We start from the raw sequence: 17897 nt of genomic DNA, 5'->3' as shown, positions 1-17897 counted from the left end.
CTATTCTGATCACTACCGACTGTTCTTGTGCCATCAGGGAAGTTCTGGGAATTATCCAGGCAGTCCTGATATTCAGTGTCCGTGTGAAGAAACAATGTGTTTTAAGCCTGTAAAGTGTATTAGCTGTTTCCCTGCTTTAATCATGTCCTGAAGTGTATTTCTCCTATGTGGCCAGCAGGTGGTGTTTCTTTGCTGTAAAGCTATTACAGGAAGCAAGCAGCAGTATACTTTTAAATCTTGTTGACTGTGCTCTGATTGGCCCAGGAGCTCATTTCCTTTAGGGTGTGCTGGTTTTGCCTCCAGTCTTAGCTGTAGTAAAGGTGCTTCTAATGCACTTTAGTAAAAGGCCCTTGTACTAAGGAGCACTGAAAAATGGCCAGTGCTGGTGTAGACACATGTATTGGATGCACACAAGTCCTTTTTTCAGATACCTGCAAAAAAGGCCTTTTTTTTCCGAAAATGGACATGTGGCAAAATAAAAATTGGTGTGTGTCCATTTTGGGCCTGAGACCTTACCACCACCCACTGATTTAGCAGTAAGGTCTCGCACGTTAACTGGGCGCTTAATCGTCAGCGTGTGTACACTGCTGATTTCTGTCCGATTAGCGCCACGCCGTGGAAATGTTATGGCATGTGTACTGGATGGGCGTAAAAAATGAAATTACCACCCAGACCGTGCGGTAACCGGGTGTAGTTCCAAATTTGTGCACGCCTACATTGCTTAGTAAAAGGACCCCCCCTGCTTGTCTGGACTGATAAAGAATCCCGGTGGTTTATATGTTGGGTGTACGAGTGCTTTCTGGGAACTGTGGGTCTACTGGGAGTGTGGTCCCAGTAACCACTCGGGATAATTTGAGAGCGTGAGACTGCCCAGAGGCGGTTGTGACTCAGTGGGAGGTGCAGGTGGACCTGAGCTGTGCTGGGGATACTACTACTACTATTTAACATTTCTAAAGCGGTACTAGGGTTACGCAGCGCTGTACAATTTAACAAAGAAGGACGGTCCCTGCTCAGATGAGCTTACAATCTAAATGGCTGCAGGGTAACCCCAAGGGGGTGGTCAAACGTTTCGTGACAGTATCGGGACAGTACAGGGAGGTTCTAGGAATTAGCCAGGTAGCCGTGATATTCAGTCCCACTGTCTGGATAACAGGAAAAAGATTGTCCTAAAGTATCTTGATAGTGACTGGTTGGCGGGACTTGATATTGCTTCTACCTGGATAAGGCCTGTGGTGATGGCTGTATCTAGTTATTTGGGACTGTCTGGTATCTGGTCACCAATGCTGAATGTCTGGATTATATTTAAACACTGACTGTTTCCTCTACTGCTGCCAACGGTGAGCTTTGAGTTGCCAGTTCACTCCGTTTCTGATTTTACACAATGTCATTCCTGCTTGCTTTTTTTTTTTCTTTAAAGAAAAATCAAAGCCACAGGTCTAGACCATGAGATGAAACCAGATTAGGATCAGCTGGACCAGCACAAATGTTTGGCACCTCTAACAGGCTGAGCTGTGTTCCTTCACTCTCTCTTCCTTTCCTATAAATAAATTTAAGCTGCATTTGGGGCCAGATGCACTAAACTTAACGAGCCATTAATGAGCAAGTAGTAAACCCTGACATGCACTAAAGGCCATTTTCCCATACGGTAGCAGCTAACGAAAACGGAATGCAGATCATCCAAAGGCTATTGCAAGGCTATTATAATGAGATGCCTTTATACCTTTCAGGAAATCCTGACTGCCCCAATCTGACGACCCCTACTTGACTGTTTGTACATTTGTCTTTTAGATTGTAAGCTCTTTGAGCAGGGACTGTCCTTCTATGTTAAATTGTACAGCGCTGTGTAACCCTAGTACCGCTTTAGAAATGTTAAATAGTAGTAGTAGTAGATGCACTATGGTTTTCCAATCCCCTTACCGTGAAAAACCTAACAGGAGGTCTACACCTCTCGTTGGGACAAATCGGAAGAAAAATCTCAGGGACGTCCTTTTTGGACGTCCTTCACCTGAACCCCCCCCCCCCCCCCCACACACACACACACACACACACACACTCTAAAGACGCTCTTTTTGGATGTCCTTCACTTAATAAAAACCTGTGCCGCCCGAAAGGAAGACGCTGCACCGCTCACTCCCTCCACGGCTTTCTGCAAGAAGGCTCCGATTCGGCTCGATCGTAGCAGGAGAGTACAGTTGAGGATGTCCATTCAAAAAGACATCCTTTTTGGATGTCCTCTCCTCCCCCCACGATAATAAAAACGACCTTTTTGGACGTCCTTCACTCAGCTGAGAGACCTGGAAGTCTCTGAGCCAATCACAGTACGTTTAGCTCAGCTAAACACGTTGTGATTGGCTCAGAGACTTCAAGGTCTTTCAGCTGAGTGAAGGACGTCCAAAAAGGCCGTTTTTATTATTGCGGGGGGGGAGGGGGGGGGGGGAAACGTCCAAAAAGGCTTTAACAAATACCACAGTGTTCTGTCAATATTTGTATGCAGCACCACATAAGGGCGAGCTGCCAAACTTCCATGGTTTGAAGAGCCGAGCCTTTTAGAAAGCTGACACCCTCGCAAACACACTCCCTGCTTTGTGTCTCTTTTAAACTGATGCTAAAATGTCATCCATACTTCTGGCTTCTGCAAAATATACTCCGTTGCTTCTGCCGCCCTTCCCATCCTACACATTTTAATGCCATCTTCTTTATATAGATGTATGTTCTTCCTCAAAGTTTTGCATCTCTCTGATTACCCCTAACTTTGGTGCACTGTTATATGTGCCTTACACCAGCTGCAAGTCTCTTTCGATTATGCCCCTCCAGGTCTCAGCCAATCACAGCGCGTTTTGCTGACACGAGTGACAGCTAAACGCGCTGTGATTGGCTGAGAGAGCCCTGGAGGAGGGGCATCAGACATGTTGCGGACATGGAGGAAAGTAGGAGAGAGAGATCCTCGGCTTTCAGATGCAGTCATCTTTGACTCCTCCCTCTCCTCTGCACATATGCAGCAAATAGCCAAGACCTGCCGCTTCTTCCTCTTTATCATCAGCAAAATTCGCCCTCTCCTCTCTGAACACACCACCCGAACTCTCGTCCACGCTCTCATTACCTCTCACCTTGACTACTGCAACTTACTCCTCACTGGCCTCCCACTTAGCCATCTATCCCCCCTTCAATCTGTTCAGAACTGTGCGGCACGTCTTATATTCCGCCAGAACCGATCTACTCATATCACCCCTCTCCTCTGGTCACTTCACTGGCTTCCAATCAGATACCACATACAGTTCAAGCTTCTCCTTCTTACCTACAAATGCACTCAGTCTGCAGCCCCTCATTACCTCTCTACCCTCATTTCCCCTTACGTTCCCTCCCGTAACCTCCGCTCGCAGGACAAATCCCTCCTCTCAGTACCCTTCTCCACCACCGCCAACTCCAGGCTCCGCTCATTCTGCCTCGCCTCACCCTATGCTTGGAACAACCATCCTGAGCCCTTACGCCAAGCCCCCTCCCTGCCCATCTTTAAGTCTCTGCTTCAAACCCACCTCTTCATTGCTGCGTTTGGCACCTAACTCTTACCGTTCAGTAAATCCAGACTGCCCCAATTTGACCGTTCACTTGTCTTCTGGATTGTAAGCTCTTTGAGCAGGGACTGTCCCTCTATGTAAATTGTACAGCGCTGCGTAACCCTAGTAGCGCTTTAGAAATGTTAGTTAGTAGTAGTAGTAGTTTGTCGCCTTACAGGGAGAGAAAGTGGGCCTCAGCAGAGATGTATTTGTTGTTGTTTTTAGTGAAGGACGTCCTTGGCCTCTCGTCAAGAGACGTCCTTTTTTTTTAATTTTTATATATAGTGAAGGACGTCCTTGGCATGCGCAGAGTAGCCAGCATAACACTTGGCTGCTCTGCGCATGCTCAACCGGCTGACTGGCCGACTGGTTTCCGATGGAATAGAGAATGCAAGTGAGCTACAACGAGCAGCTCATTTGCATTCCTTTTCCTTGATGCATGCCCGTTCCTTACGGAATCGGTAAGGGAAGGGCTTTAACGATTTTTTAGTGCATCTCCCCCTTGGTCCCTTAACAGGTGGCTGCAGACAGCCATCTCTCCATTTAGGGCTAGAGGCAGTGAGTACTTCAATGGCAAGCACCCATCTTGATTACTTGTGCTACAGCGACACTCACTGTGTTCACGTACACACTGCTCCCTGTTCAGCCTCTCCCTGTGAGTCAGTAATTGAGCAAACGCTGGTCTTTTTAACAGGCTACAACCATAAAGAAACTGGCAAAGATCATTGTAAAGTTTCAAACCTTCATGTTGCTGGGGAGGGGGAAGTGAAACATATTCATATTACTTTCTGGCTCACTGGGTCCCAGAATCACACATTTAATAGTTCCTGTTTGACAGGAGAGGCAGATGACTCTGAAGAGTCCTCTTTGCTCTCTTCCTTTCCCTTGCAATCCGATGTTTGCTGCTGTCTCAGTGTCTTTAATGTAGGACTGGTGGGCATGCAGGGATGTGGGGCTGTTAGGGATGGAGTCCTTGCACTTTCTAACAAGGGGTGTCTCTCAAAGATACAGGGCTCTGAAAGGGTCAGGGTCTTGTTAACAGATATTAATTACAAAAGAAAAGGGGATGTTACTTATTACTGGATGAAATATATTTTTTGACTAGCTTTCAGAGGCCAAACCCTCCTTTCCCAGGTCAGGATAAGATGAGCGGACACAGTTTTTGATGGGAGTTAGCTTGTGCGGTAGACAGCATTTTAAAATACGTGCTGAGGAGATGAGCTTTTTCACCCTGATGCAGAGAAGTTTTAAAGGGGGCAAATAACAAGTTGAACCGGAGAAAATGACAGGTCTGAGGTGGTGTAGAAAGCTTAGCTCATCCTCAGTATTGGGGCATAGAACATAAGAATAGCCATACTGGGTCAGACCAATGGTCCATCTAGCCCAGTATCCTGTTTCCAATAGTGGCCAATCCAGGTCACAAGTACCTGGCAGAAACCCAATTAGTAGCAACATTCCATGATACCAATCCCAGGGCAAGCAGTGGCTTCCCCATGTCTATCTCAATAACAGACTATGGACTTTTCCTCCAGGAACTTGTCCAAACCTTTTTTTAAACCCAGATACACTAACCACTGTTATCACCTCCTCTGGCAAATAGTTCCAGAGCTTAACTATTCGTTGAGTGAAAAAAATATTTCCTCCTATTTGTTTTAAAAATATTTCCATGTAACTTTATCGAGTGTCCCCTAGTCTTTGTACTTTTGGAACGAGTGAAAAATCGATTTAGTTCTACACCACTCAGGATTTTGTAGACCTCAATCATAACCCCCCTTATCTGTCTCTTTTCCAAACTGAAGAGCCCTAACCTCTTTAGCCTTTACTCATACGAGAAGAGTTACATCCCCTTTTTCATTTTGGTCGCTCTTCTTTGAACCTTTTCTAATTCCGCAGAAAAGCTAATAAGCCCTCCCATGTCGCTCCAGACCCCCAATTCCCCCCTACCACGATCCTCTGTTTACCCAGTCCCAACTCCCCCCCTCCAAAAAACATTCCTGGTAATCTAACAGGCCCCAAATTTAAAAGAAATATCCCTGGTACTCTATTGGCTTCCCCTGCCCCCCCTCCAAAATAAAAAAAAACAACTATCCTTGATCATCTAGACCCTGTTTCACCAGGTGCTAAGTCTTTACCACTGCTCTGATGCAGCAACTAGTGAAACAGACGCCCTTGTCAGGATGTGAAAGTTACAGATAGTTTTCTTTAATCTTTTTTACTTTATTGCTAATAAAATACAGAAAGACTGGTTAGGAATAGACTTGTTTTGTCTTATCTTCAATTTGAATTTTTGATGAGTTAAATATTTAATGGCTGCCAGTTGGAGATATTTTGAAATGAGGATGGAGGGTATTTTCTTTTTTGAGAGATGATTGTATAGTAAATTGCCGCATAGAGATCTGGTTACAGAGGATCAGCAAAGTGAGTTTTCTGAGTTCTTGTCCATTATTCTTTATTTATGTATCATATATGCAGAGATGGGTAATAACAAATTACTTATACTTTTTACTCGTAACAAGTTACATTTAAGCTGCACTTTTGTACTTAGTAACAAAGTACAAAATCCACTGCTTATTTCTAGGATACTGTCAAAATAAATTGGGCGTTCTACTTATTATGTTATCAAAACTCAGCAAACATATGCAAAAAATAAAAAGTAGAAAAGTGAGTGTCACACAGTACAATACAAATTGAATTTTGTATTATTATTTTCACCAAATTTGGATGGAGGGGGCAGTCAATGATTAAAGACTGTTATGGCTGACAGACAAGAGTATTTTGTCATACACACAGCCAAATGATAATATATGAGACATCCCCAAAATTCAATTTGTATTGTACTGTGTGACACTCACTTTTCTACTTTTTATTTTTTGCATATTTCTAGGATAAGCAGCATAAAATGTATTGTACTTTTTTTTGGATCTTGCCAGGTACTTGTAACTTGGATTGGTCACTGTTGGAAACAGGATGCTGGGCTTGATGGACCTTAGGTCTGTCCCAGTATGGCAACACTTATGTTCTTATACTTAGAAAGCAGAATATATATATATATATTTTTCCCATTCCTGTACTTCTCCCTCTCCACAGGCTTTCCAAGTGGTGTCGGCTTGCAGCTGCCTCCCCAGCCTGAAACGCACCTTCACTGCATGCAGGACCTGCTCCCTCTCCCCTCCTATCCACCATAGCCCTGCAGCACAGTCTTGCTCCCTCCCTCTTTCCTGTTGCACCTCTGCTGGGCTCACAGTAATAAAGTACCTTGGGAGAGTCCTGGGACCTGGCTGTCTGCAGTGCTGCTAGTGCTTTCTGTGCTGCATTTGGAGGACCTCTGGGGAGGTAGACAGCTGTCGGACCTGGATGCTGGGGGATGGTGGGAGGAATGGAGAGATGATGGATTTGAACTTGGGAGAGCAGAGGCAAGAGAGAATTGAGATCTTGGGGGGGGGGGGGGGGAGAGATCTGCATCAACAGAACAAGAAAGAGAGAGATGCCAAACCAGAGAGGGTGGCGAGGGGGGCTCAGGTGTGGGGGTACAAGAGGAAGGGAAGAATCTGGATGTAGAGGAACAAGAAGAGATACTGGTGGTAGAGGGAGGGTGGGGATAGGGACACAGAGGGGCAATACTGGACACAAGAGGAAGGATAGATGTACAGAGGGGGATGCTGGACATAGGAAGATATGGATACCTAGAAGAGATGTGGTACAGGGATATAAAGGGAAGACACTGGATAGGATTGATAGGGACACACAAGAAAGATGGCATATAGAGAATAAATGTCAAAAGGACAGGAGACCCTGGAGAAAGTTGAAAAAAGCAGAAGAGACACACTAGGACTAAAGCAATGCTCAGACAACAAAAGTAGGAGAAAAGTCGTTTTTTTCTAATTGTAATATGTCACCTTCCCCACCCCATAGGGAGCACATTCCAATCTTTCTGTCCAGTGCCCAATCAGACCTAGCTATGCCACTACTCACATGCTCATAAAAAAAACAGAGAGAGGATAGAAAGTAAAAATATCTCACAGAAACCTGGAGGAGTGGCCTAGTGGTTAGAGTGGTGGACTTTGGTCCTGGGGAACTGGGTTTGATTCCCACTTCAAGCACAGGCAGCTCCTTGTGACTCTGGGCAAGTCACTTAACCCTCCATTGCCCCAGGTACAAATAAGTTCCTGAGCCACATTGAGCCTGCCATGAGTGGGAAAGCGTGGGTTACAAATAAAAAAAAAAAACGGGCTCCTCCCTCTCTAATATTTATGTCTTTCTGTACAGGCTTTTGGAATGTTATATAGCTATTAATTTTCTCCCTTACTAATGCCTGAAACTCCAAAAGCCTGAACAAAGTAGAACATCTGTAACAGTTTATACATTTTTTTTAAAAACTGTCCTCTGCATGAACTGAGCTGGAAAGTTTATTCCATAGAGTTCTAGTACCCCCTTGCCCGTACAGTTTTCAGAATATCCACAATGAATATGAATTAAAGATTTGCATACAATGGAAGCACAGTATGCAAATGAATCTGATGCATATTCATTGTGCATATCCTGAAAACCTGACTGGCAAGGGGGTGCTCTGGGTCCAACTTGGGAAACAGCGCTCTATTTAAGCACCATTAATTTAAATTCGATTCTAAAACAGATCGGTAACGAGTGAGGCCATAAAATTAAGGATGTCACATGGTCATATTTCAGGGCATTTCCTAACAAACAGATTGCTGCATTTTGCAGCATCTGTAAACATTTAAAATTTGATGCAGGTAGTCCTGCATAGGCTACATTCCCATAAACAAATCTGGAAATCAAAATGTATGTAAGCATGTTTCATCCAAGCAGCATTTAACTGAAGATTGTTGATACAGAATACAGAAACCCTTCCAAATTACATTTGCAATCTGGTCCTCAAATGTTAAGTGATCATCAATTAGGATCCTTAGGACCCCTTTTACTAAACTGAGCTAGAGATTCCTGCGCGCAGCAAATGTGACGAAGCCCATTCAAATGAATGGGCTGTGTTGCATTTGCTGCACCAGAAATCACTAGCGTGGTTTAGTAAAAGGGGCCCTTAAATATTTGAATGTATCTGCTACGGTATAGGTCTAGCAAATAAGCACAGGATTAAAGGTGGCACAAATTCAACATGCTGGGTTTTGGTAACATTTAAGACTAAATGATGATTTTTCAACCAAGTGAAAAGAGCATCCAAACGGTTCTGTAGAGGAGTTAAATCTAATGACCGAAGACCCGATATTCAAAGTATTTGTGCTTCTAACTTTGAGAGTTACACTCATAAATTGGCCTTTTTGAAAATTTACTAGGGCTGAATGCAGAAATTGTTACTCAAAATTTCACAAAATTCTTTGAGGCTGATATTCAGACGTGGGATGGAGCCTGGCTAATATCCAGTGGTCAGCCTGGATATTCAATGCCGGGCAGTTTACAGTGACCAGCATTGAATATCTGGCTTATTTTTGCCAGTTTAAACTTAACTGGCTAAGCCAAGTGAGAGTAATTTAAGAAATGTACCACTTTGATTCAGCTATCCCTCGGGTGTTTGCTGTAATGGTAATGTCTAGCTTCTACATAACTCAGAGGTAGATGCACTAAACGTTTTTCATCGTTAAATGAGCCCTCAGGGAAGAATTTCCTATCCTTTCCATGCACTTAAGCCTATTTTCCGACGACAGTAGCAGCTAACGAAAACGGAATGGAGATGAGCAATTAGTGTGAAAACCCCATTGAAACGACATGCACTAACCTTTTCCGATTGCCTTTACGCAGGAAAAAGGCAGGAAAACTAACGAGAGGTCTGGACCTCTCGTTAGGACAGCTCTGTGCCAGGAAAAAGTGTTAAGTGAAAAAATAAACAAACTTTGAGCCAATCCCAGCGCATTAGCAGAGCTAAAAGCGCTGTGATTGGTCCAAAGGACCTCAGAAAACACATAAAAAAATAAAAATAAAAAAAGGATCGGGAGGGGGCAAGGGCGCTCATCAGGAGCGTCCTGTACGGACGGCCTTGCCCCCCCCCCCCCGCTGCTCCCCACTTTCCGCCGCTCCCCCCACCCCGAAAAAGCAAACTTCTAGAAGCCCCTGCCCCTCTCCCTTCCTCACTACTCTCTCACCTCAGCTCCGCCTCCCGACATCCTCCGTCCGTGCCCCGCCCCCTTTTGGGGTCGTCGCCGCCATTCCCCTCCTCCATCGGGCCCCCCTTCCTCTTACCGGGCCCGTGCAGCGCCTCTCTCCTCTGTCCGAAGGCGCTGCACGGGCAAGAAGAAAGCTGAATCAGCTGATGCCTGCCTTCGCGATGGCGCGTCTTTCTCCTGCTGCGCCCGCCCCTGTCTGACGTCGGTAACCTACGTAGGTTACCGACGTCAGAAAGGGGCGGGCCCAGCAGAAGAAAGACGCGCCATCGAAGCTGGGCAAAGGCAGGCATCAGGCTTTCTTCTTGCCCGTGCAGCGCCTTCGGACAGAGGAGAGAGGTGCTGCACGGGCCCGGTAAGAGGGAGGGGGGCCCGATGGAGGAGGGGAATGGCGGCGACGACCCCAAAAGGGGGCGGGGCACAGGACGGAGGATGTCGGGAGGCGGGGCTGAGGTGAGAGTAGTGAGGAAGGGAGGGGGGCAGGGGCTGCTTGAATTTTGCTTTTTCGGGGTGGGGGGAGCGGCGGAAAGTGGGGAGCAGCGGGGGGGGGGGGCAAGGCCGTCCGTACAGGACGCTCCTGATGAGCGCCCTTGCCCCCTCCCGATCCTTTTTTTATTTTTATTTTGATTTGGGAGCCATGTGCTTGTGATTTGACTGTGTTTTGACTGTTTGTGGCATGCGCAGAGCAGCTAACATAACGCTTGGCTGCTCTGCGCATGATTTGGGGGCCGATTAACGATGTGTATTGTGATTCTTTGATACATTGTACGTTTCAATACCGATCTCAGCATGTGTGACTTTTTTTTTGGTGCATTTTTCGTTATTTTAAAATCGTTAGGGACTTTAACGATTTAGATTTTTTTACGTTTGGTTGCTGCATCTGCCTCTCAGTGACTTGTTTGTTTATTTTTTCACTTAACACTTTTTCCTGGCACAGAGCTGTCCTAACGAGAGGTCCAGACCTCTCGTTAGTTTTCCTGCCTTTTTCCTGCGTAAAGGCAATCGGAAAAGGTTAGTGCATGTCGTTTCAATGGGGTTTTCACACTAATTGCTCATCTCCATTCCGTTTTCGTTAGCTGCTACTGTCGTCGGAAAATAGGCTTAAGTGCATGGAAAGGATAGGAAATTCTTCCCTGAGGGCTCATTTAACGATGAAAAACGTTTAGTGCATCTACCTCTAGCCAGTTTAAACTTAACTGGCTAAGCCAAGTGAGAGTAATTTAAGAAATGTACCACTTTGATTCAGCTATCCCTCGGGTGTTTGCTGTAATGGTAATGTCTAGCTTCTACATAACTCAGTGACTTGGTGTCTGTGTAGACATTTTTACTGGACCTTCACTTGTTTTTAGCTAACACTAGTAGAAGCAGGATTTTTGCCTAGTGATCCCGTAAGTCTAGTTGAATTTAAGCTGGAGGAATAAGTTGTCCTCTTTGCTCACTTAGGTCTTGCTTTGTCTAGACCTCAGTCTTCACTCCCAGTCCTTGAGGGCCATTAATGGGGCAGGTTTTCAGGTTATATCTAATAAATACGCATGAGAGAGATCTGTATACCCTACCACTTCTATTGTATGCAAGTTTCTCTCATCCATATTCATTAGAGATAGCTTGAAAACCTATCCTGTTTATGTCCCTATGAGATTGGGAGTGGAAACCAAAGGTCTAGAGAGTGGAAGTAGAGATGGCTGTCAGAGGGTAAGAGAAACTTAAGTTTACTGAAATCTTGCTTTAATCTAGTTTAATCTCTGAGAGAGGGGCTGTGGTGGAATGAGAGTCATTGAGGCTTATTTTCAAAGCACTTAGCCTCCCAAAGTTCCATAGAAACCTATGGAACTTAGCCTCCCAAAGTGCTTTGAAAATATGCCTCATTGTCTTTGAAAAATATCTGGTTCCCTCTTGGTTATATTTTTGACCTACCCTTCCATTGCTGAAGGAAAAGTGTAGGTGAAGGAGATTTGGTAGTTTCCAGAATAGAAATTCCTACTATCTGGAAAGGGAAGAGAGGTAGGAAACAGTCGAAACCCAGGCCAAAGTTTCGGCCTGCCTTTCAGACATCGCTGCCTGGATGTCCAACCGGCATCTGAAACTGAACATGGCAAAGACTGAGCTCCTTGTCTTTCCACCCAAACCCTCCTCTCCTCTCCCCCCACTCTCCGTCTCTGTTGATGACGCCCTCATCCTCCCCGTCTCAGCCCGCAATCTCGGAGTCATTTTCGACTCCTCCCTCTCCTTCTCTGCCCATATCCAGCAGACAGCTAAGACCTGTCGCTTCTTCCTCTATAATATTAGCAAAATTCGCCCATTCCTCTCTGAACAGACCACCCGAACCCTCGTCCACTTCGCTCGTTACCTCTCGTCTTGACTATTGCAACCTTCTCCTCGCTGGTCTCCCGCTTAGCCACCTATCCCCCCTCCAATCTATCCAAAATTCCGCCGCACGTCTTATCTACCGTGTGAACCGATACTCTCATATCACCCCTCTCCTCAAGTCGCTTCACTGGCTCCCGATCAGCTACCGTATACAGTTCAAGCTTCTCCTATTGACCTTCAAGTGCACTCAATCTGCAGCCCCCCATTACCTCTCTACCCTCCTCTCCCCCTATGTCCCCACCCGTAACCTCCGCTCTCAGGACAAATCACTCCTATCTGTACCCTTCTCCACCACCGCTAACTCCAGACTCCGCCCCTTCTGCCTCGCATCACCTTATGCCTGGAACAGACTTCCCGAGCCCATACGCCATACGCCCTCCCTGCCCATTTTCAAGTCCTTACTCAAAGCCCATCTCTTCTCCCTTGCTTTTGGCGCCTAACCACCTTCCCCATTCATGATACCTACACTGACTACATAGTTTATTACCTTTAGATTGTAAGCAGTTTATTACCTTTAGATTGTAAGCTCTCTTGAGCAGGGACTGTCCTTCCCCTTGTTTAAAATTGTACAGCGCTGCGTAACCCTAGCAGCGCTATAGAAATGCTAAGTAGTAGTAGTAGTACTATCTGGAAAGGGAAGAGAGGTAGGAAAGATATTTGATTGCCAAAGTGCTACCTGAAGGAGAGGAGGAGGAGATGCAGAGTTTTCTAGAAAAAACGACTCTTCCAGCAGAAAATAAATTGGAGGTGGTGTCTAGTAGAGTCCAAAGTGGAGAAGAGCATGAGAAAATGGAATTGGTGAAGGAGTGTACACTGGATCCAAAGTATGAAAGAAGATTAATTTAAATAATGAGGATTCACTAACAGAGCCTAAGAAGTTGCCCAAGAACCACAGAAAGGAAATTGGATCTGTAGGTCAAAATAAGTTCCAGGGATCATAGACACAAAATATTGAAGAGTTTAGCTGTCCATGTACTGGACTGACTCTAACTAAATCTGAATATTACTGCTACCTTAAACAACTGTATTCTTCCTGTACTGGAAGGAGCACCAATTAAGCCTTTTACCTAAAATCATTCCAACTTTACACCTGGGCCCTAGCTGGAAATATCCTCCCTCACCCCATCAGAGGACTCACACATGGAGTTTGAGTGCAGCGAAGGGCGACTAAAATAATAGTGGGGATGGGATGACTTCCCTATGAAGAAAGACTAAGGAGGGCTTTTCAGCTTGGAGAAGAGACGGCTGAGGGGAGACATGATAGAGGTATATAAAATAATGAGTGGAGTGGAACAGGTGGATGTGAAGCATCTGTTCACGCTTTCCAAAAATACTAGGAGTAGGGGGCATGCGATGAAACTACAGTGTGGTACATTTAAAACAAATCGGGGAAATGTTTTCTTCACCCAATGCATAATCAAACTCTGGAATTCGTTGCTGGAGAACGTGGTGAAGGCGGTTAGCTTGGCAGAGTTTAAAAAGTGGTTAGACGGTTTCCTAAAGGGCAAGTCCATAAACCACTACTAAATGGACTTGGGAAAAATCCACAATTCCAGGAATTACATGTATAGAATGTACGTTTGGGAAGCTTGCCAGGTGCCCTTGGCCTGGATTGGCCGCTGTCGTGGACAGGATGCTGGGCTCGATGGACCTTTGGTCTTTTTCCAGTGTGGCATTACTTATGTACATATGTACTTATGAGTGTGCATTTAGGGTGGGGACATTTTAAAGCATGTTTACAGTCAACATATAATTAAGCTGTGAAATTTGTAATCAAGGTTACTATTATATCTGGGTTTCCATGAAGGGCTTGGACAAGTTTCTGGGTGACAGAGCTTTAACAATTATAGTATTGGCCATGTGGATGTGAAAATTACTAGGTCTAGGAATGGGTCACAGGCTCACTTCTTCTCTGGTCCTGTAATTTGGATAGGGGTGGCTATAGGCATATGCCTGACAGTTTTATAAGTATCCCCAACTTAAAATGCATATAATGAGAAACTGTATTTCTTATCTGTGCATTTTCTGGTAATTAGTGGCCTATTTTTGCTTGAAAAAATGATGTAGGCTACTTGTAGCATCCCCAACATCCCCCCCCCCCCCCCCCCCCACACACACCTGAACAGGATGGATCCAAATGCGGTTTTCCTTTTGCAGAATGTCACAACTGGTTTCCCATCTGAAGATTTTACTGGCATTTAATCAAGTAAAGATCAAAGAAAAGGGAGAAGGGGTTGAAAAAGCAAACAAAAGAATGATCATTATAACGAAGAGCCCCTTTTAAAGAGGAGCATCCTGTGACATCACCAGGTTCTGTGACATCATAGAGACAAACTTTTGACCTAAGCTTGAGCTACAAGAGCATATACAGCACAGTTAGAAAACTATTTTATTTCCTGTTCAGAACGGTTTTGTTTCTGATTTGACCAAAACAATTGTCCATTTTTTGTTCACTTCTACTGCTTACAAATTTCCTAACATTTCAGTGTAACAGCAAGTCAGCTGTCTCCCTCTCTTAAATGAGTTATGCTTCCTACTTTATGCATAATTAAAGATTATAAGAGTCTGAGGCAGGGAATGGAGGTTACAGAAGGATGCTTGGGTGCATATGGAGAGGGATGACCAGCAGGAAAAAGGAGATGATAGTCTCGGGTGAGGCCCCATTTAGAATACTGAGTGCAATGCTGGAGACGCGCCGACAAAAAGATATAAACAGGATGAAGTCGATCCAGAGGGTGGCTGCAAAATTGGTCAGTGGTCTCTGTCATAAAACCTATAGGGACAGGCTTATGAACCTCAACATGTATATGCTGGGAGGGAGGTGGGAGAGAGGGGATATGATAGATGGTTAAATACCTCAGTGGTATTAATGTACACAGGTGATCCTTTTTGAAATGAAGGAAACGTCATCCTATGCCCTCTCATACTTGTATTTAAGATGAAATAGGCTCAGGAGTAATCTAAGAAAATACTCTTTCATGGAAAGGGTGGTGGGTGAGTGGAACGGCCTCCTGGTGGAGGTTGTGGAGACAAGGACTATGTTTGAATTTAAGAAAGCATGGGACAGGCACATGGGATCTCTAGGGAAAGGAGGAATTAGTGGTTACTGATGATGGGCAGACTGGATGGGCCATTTGGCCTTTATCTGCTGTCATGTTTCTATGAATAAATGTCCCCAGTCATTTTTTTGTCATCATGGAGTTGCAGTTAATGAATGAATAGGCTGGAAGAAACTCATAGCTACATCTTCTCTTCCCTTTTGACTCTGCCTTTGTGATTCAGAAGATGCTAAAATGTCAAAACATTGACTTTTCCCAACTGGTATTTACTAAGATCCCAGTAATTCTTTAACTGAGGCTCAATGTTATGCAGACTAAAATGCGAGAGCTCTTAACACGGTGCTGCAGAACACGGAAATGTTTGTAGGCTGTCAAACATTTTATTGGACCAAATAAACAGAGGCTGTGGTATACGAGCTTTGCAGATGACGTCCACCTGATCTTCTACAAAAGGGCTCCATGAGGTCTTCAAAGCTCACATTCCACGGTCCTTTATTGGCCCTTAAAAAATATAAGGTCTGCCCGCAACCTCGGAGTCATCTTCGACTCCTCCCTCTCCTTCTCTGCGCATATCCAACAGACTGCCAAGACCTGTCGCTTCTTCCTCTTCAACATCAGCAAAATTCACCCTTTCCTCTCTGAGCGCACCACACGAACTCTCGTCCACACTCTCATTACCTGTTGCCTTGATTACTGCAACTTACTCCTCACCGGCCTCCCACTCAGCCATCTATCCCCCCTTCAATCCATTCAGAACGCTGCCGCACGTCTTATATTCCGCCAGAACCGATATACTCATATCATCCCTCTCCTCAAGTCACTTCATTGGCTTCTGATCAGTTACCGCATACAATTCAAGCTTCTCCTCCTTACCTACAAATGCACTCAGTCTGCAGCTCCTCACTACCTCTCCACCCTCATCTCCCCCTATGTTCCCGCCTGTAACCTCCGCTCACAGGACAAAGCCCTTCTCTCAGTACTCTTCTCCACCACTGCCAACTCCAGGCTCCACTCATTCTGCCTTGCCTCACCCTATGCCTGGAACAATCTTCCTTTACCCATACGCCATGCCCCCTCCCTACCCATCTTCAAATCTCTGCTTAAAACTCACCTCTTCAATGCTGCCTTCGGCGCCTAACCGCTTGAGAAATATAGAATGCCCCAATCTATCCACCCTATCAGATTAACTGTTCACTAGTCCTCTAGATTGTACACTTGTCTTTAGATTGTTCTCTTGTCTTTTAGATTGTAAGCTCTTTGAGCAGGGACTGTCCTTCTATGTTTAAATTGTACAGCGCTGCGTAACCCTAGTAGCGCTTTAGAAATGTTAGTTAGTAGTAATAAGGTCAAATTGCATCTTAGACATGTAAGGTCGGGAGGAAGTGACGTCACCACCTGAAATGGCTGCCTGAGCCACGAGCTCCGATCAGCCCCAAACAATCAGTAAACCCACTGCATGAAAAACAAGCAAACGCGACTGAGAAACGCAAGAAAACAGCATTTAAAACCAAGGGTAAGCGAAAGATGCTGACCTCGAAAGCCCCAGCAGTCGACTTACAAACCTTTGCGTATACGGGCCCAGCCGCGAGTTCAAGCACGCCAGCTCTCGAACAGCGCCAATCCGAGTCCCGAGGGGGGAGTCCCCCGCCGCTCTCCCCGTCGCTATTCGCTACGGGGGAGGGACGGATCCAGGAAGATACAAATATGCAGGAAATATGGGGCTGGTTGCAGGAGATAAAAACGGAAATAATAACGGCAGTGCGGGCAGACATCGCCGCGATGGGGGCGGAGCTACGCGGAGAAATAGGCGCGCTGGGCCTACAAGTAACTGAAATAGAAGACCGCCTGGAGGAACAAACAGACTTAATCCAGACACTCGACTCCCAGCACCGTGAGGCCCGACAAGATACCCAGCAAGTCTGGGACAAAATAGAAGATCTTGAAAATCGGAGCCGCCGATGCAATGTGCGATTTAGGGGTCTGCCAGACACACCACACTATACAGATTGTGAACAGACAGTTCAAAAAATTGTGAGTGCGCTGCTCCAGAACATTCAAATCACAAGAGACCCTGCTACAATCCAACTGGTGAGGGCCCACAGAGCTTTAGGAACTTTAACATCAAACCGCCCAAAAGATATTATTGCATGCTTCAGCGATTTTAAATTAAAAGAACAAGTCATGCAGGCATCGCGCTCCACGCCAGGATTTGAATGGGACACATACCATATTGAATGTTACCAAGACCTGGCGGCGGCTACTTTGAAAAGAAGGGCAGAACTCCGACCCTTCACGAAATTTTTGACAGACAAGGGGATTAAATATCGCTGGGGCCACCCTTTTGTGCTGCGATTTTACAAGGAGGGGAAGCAATGCCAAATACGAGATATCGCAGAGGCAACGCATATCTTTCCGGAAGCAGGCCCCAGCGGAGACATTAATACTCCCAGGAAACGTATACCATTAACTGGAGATAGACCAAGATGGCAGCGGGTCACAGCGGGAAAAGGACGACTACAGCGACAACACTCTGATACCCAGCTACGAAGACCCGAAGACAAAGCAAAGAAGTGACTGGAGGAACGGACACAACAAAAGCTGATTCCAAACATAAGTTACAAGAAACTGACTGTAAGATTGAACAGTGTAAGGTGATGACATTTAATATGTAAAGGAAAAAAAAAAAGAAAAAAAAATGCCTTTCAGTTGCGCAATTAGCACTTCACATTACTTTGCCCAAAGCAGTGGGGCCCAAATTGTTAATTGATAATATGTGGGTGGGTGGG

This window comes from Microcaecilia unicolor, chromosome 11, assembly GCF_901765095.1.
Source record: "Microcaecilia unicolor chromosome 11, aMicUni1.1, whole genome shotgun sequence".
Lineage (NCBI taxonomy): Eukaryota > Metazoa > Chordata > Amphibia > Gymnophiona > Siphonopidae > Microcaecilia > Microcaecilia unicolor.
This window is presented reverse-complemented; position numbering follows the sequence as displayed.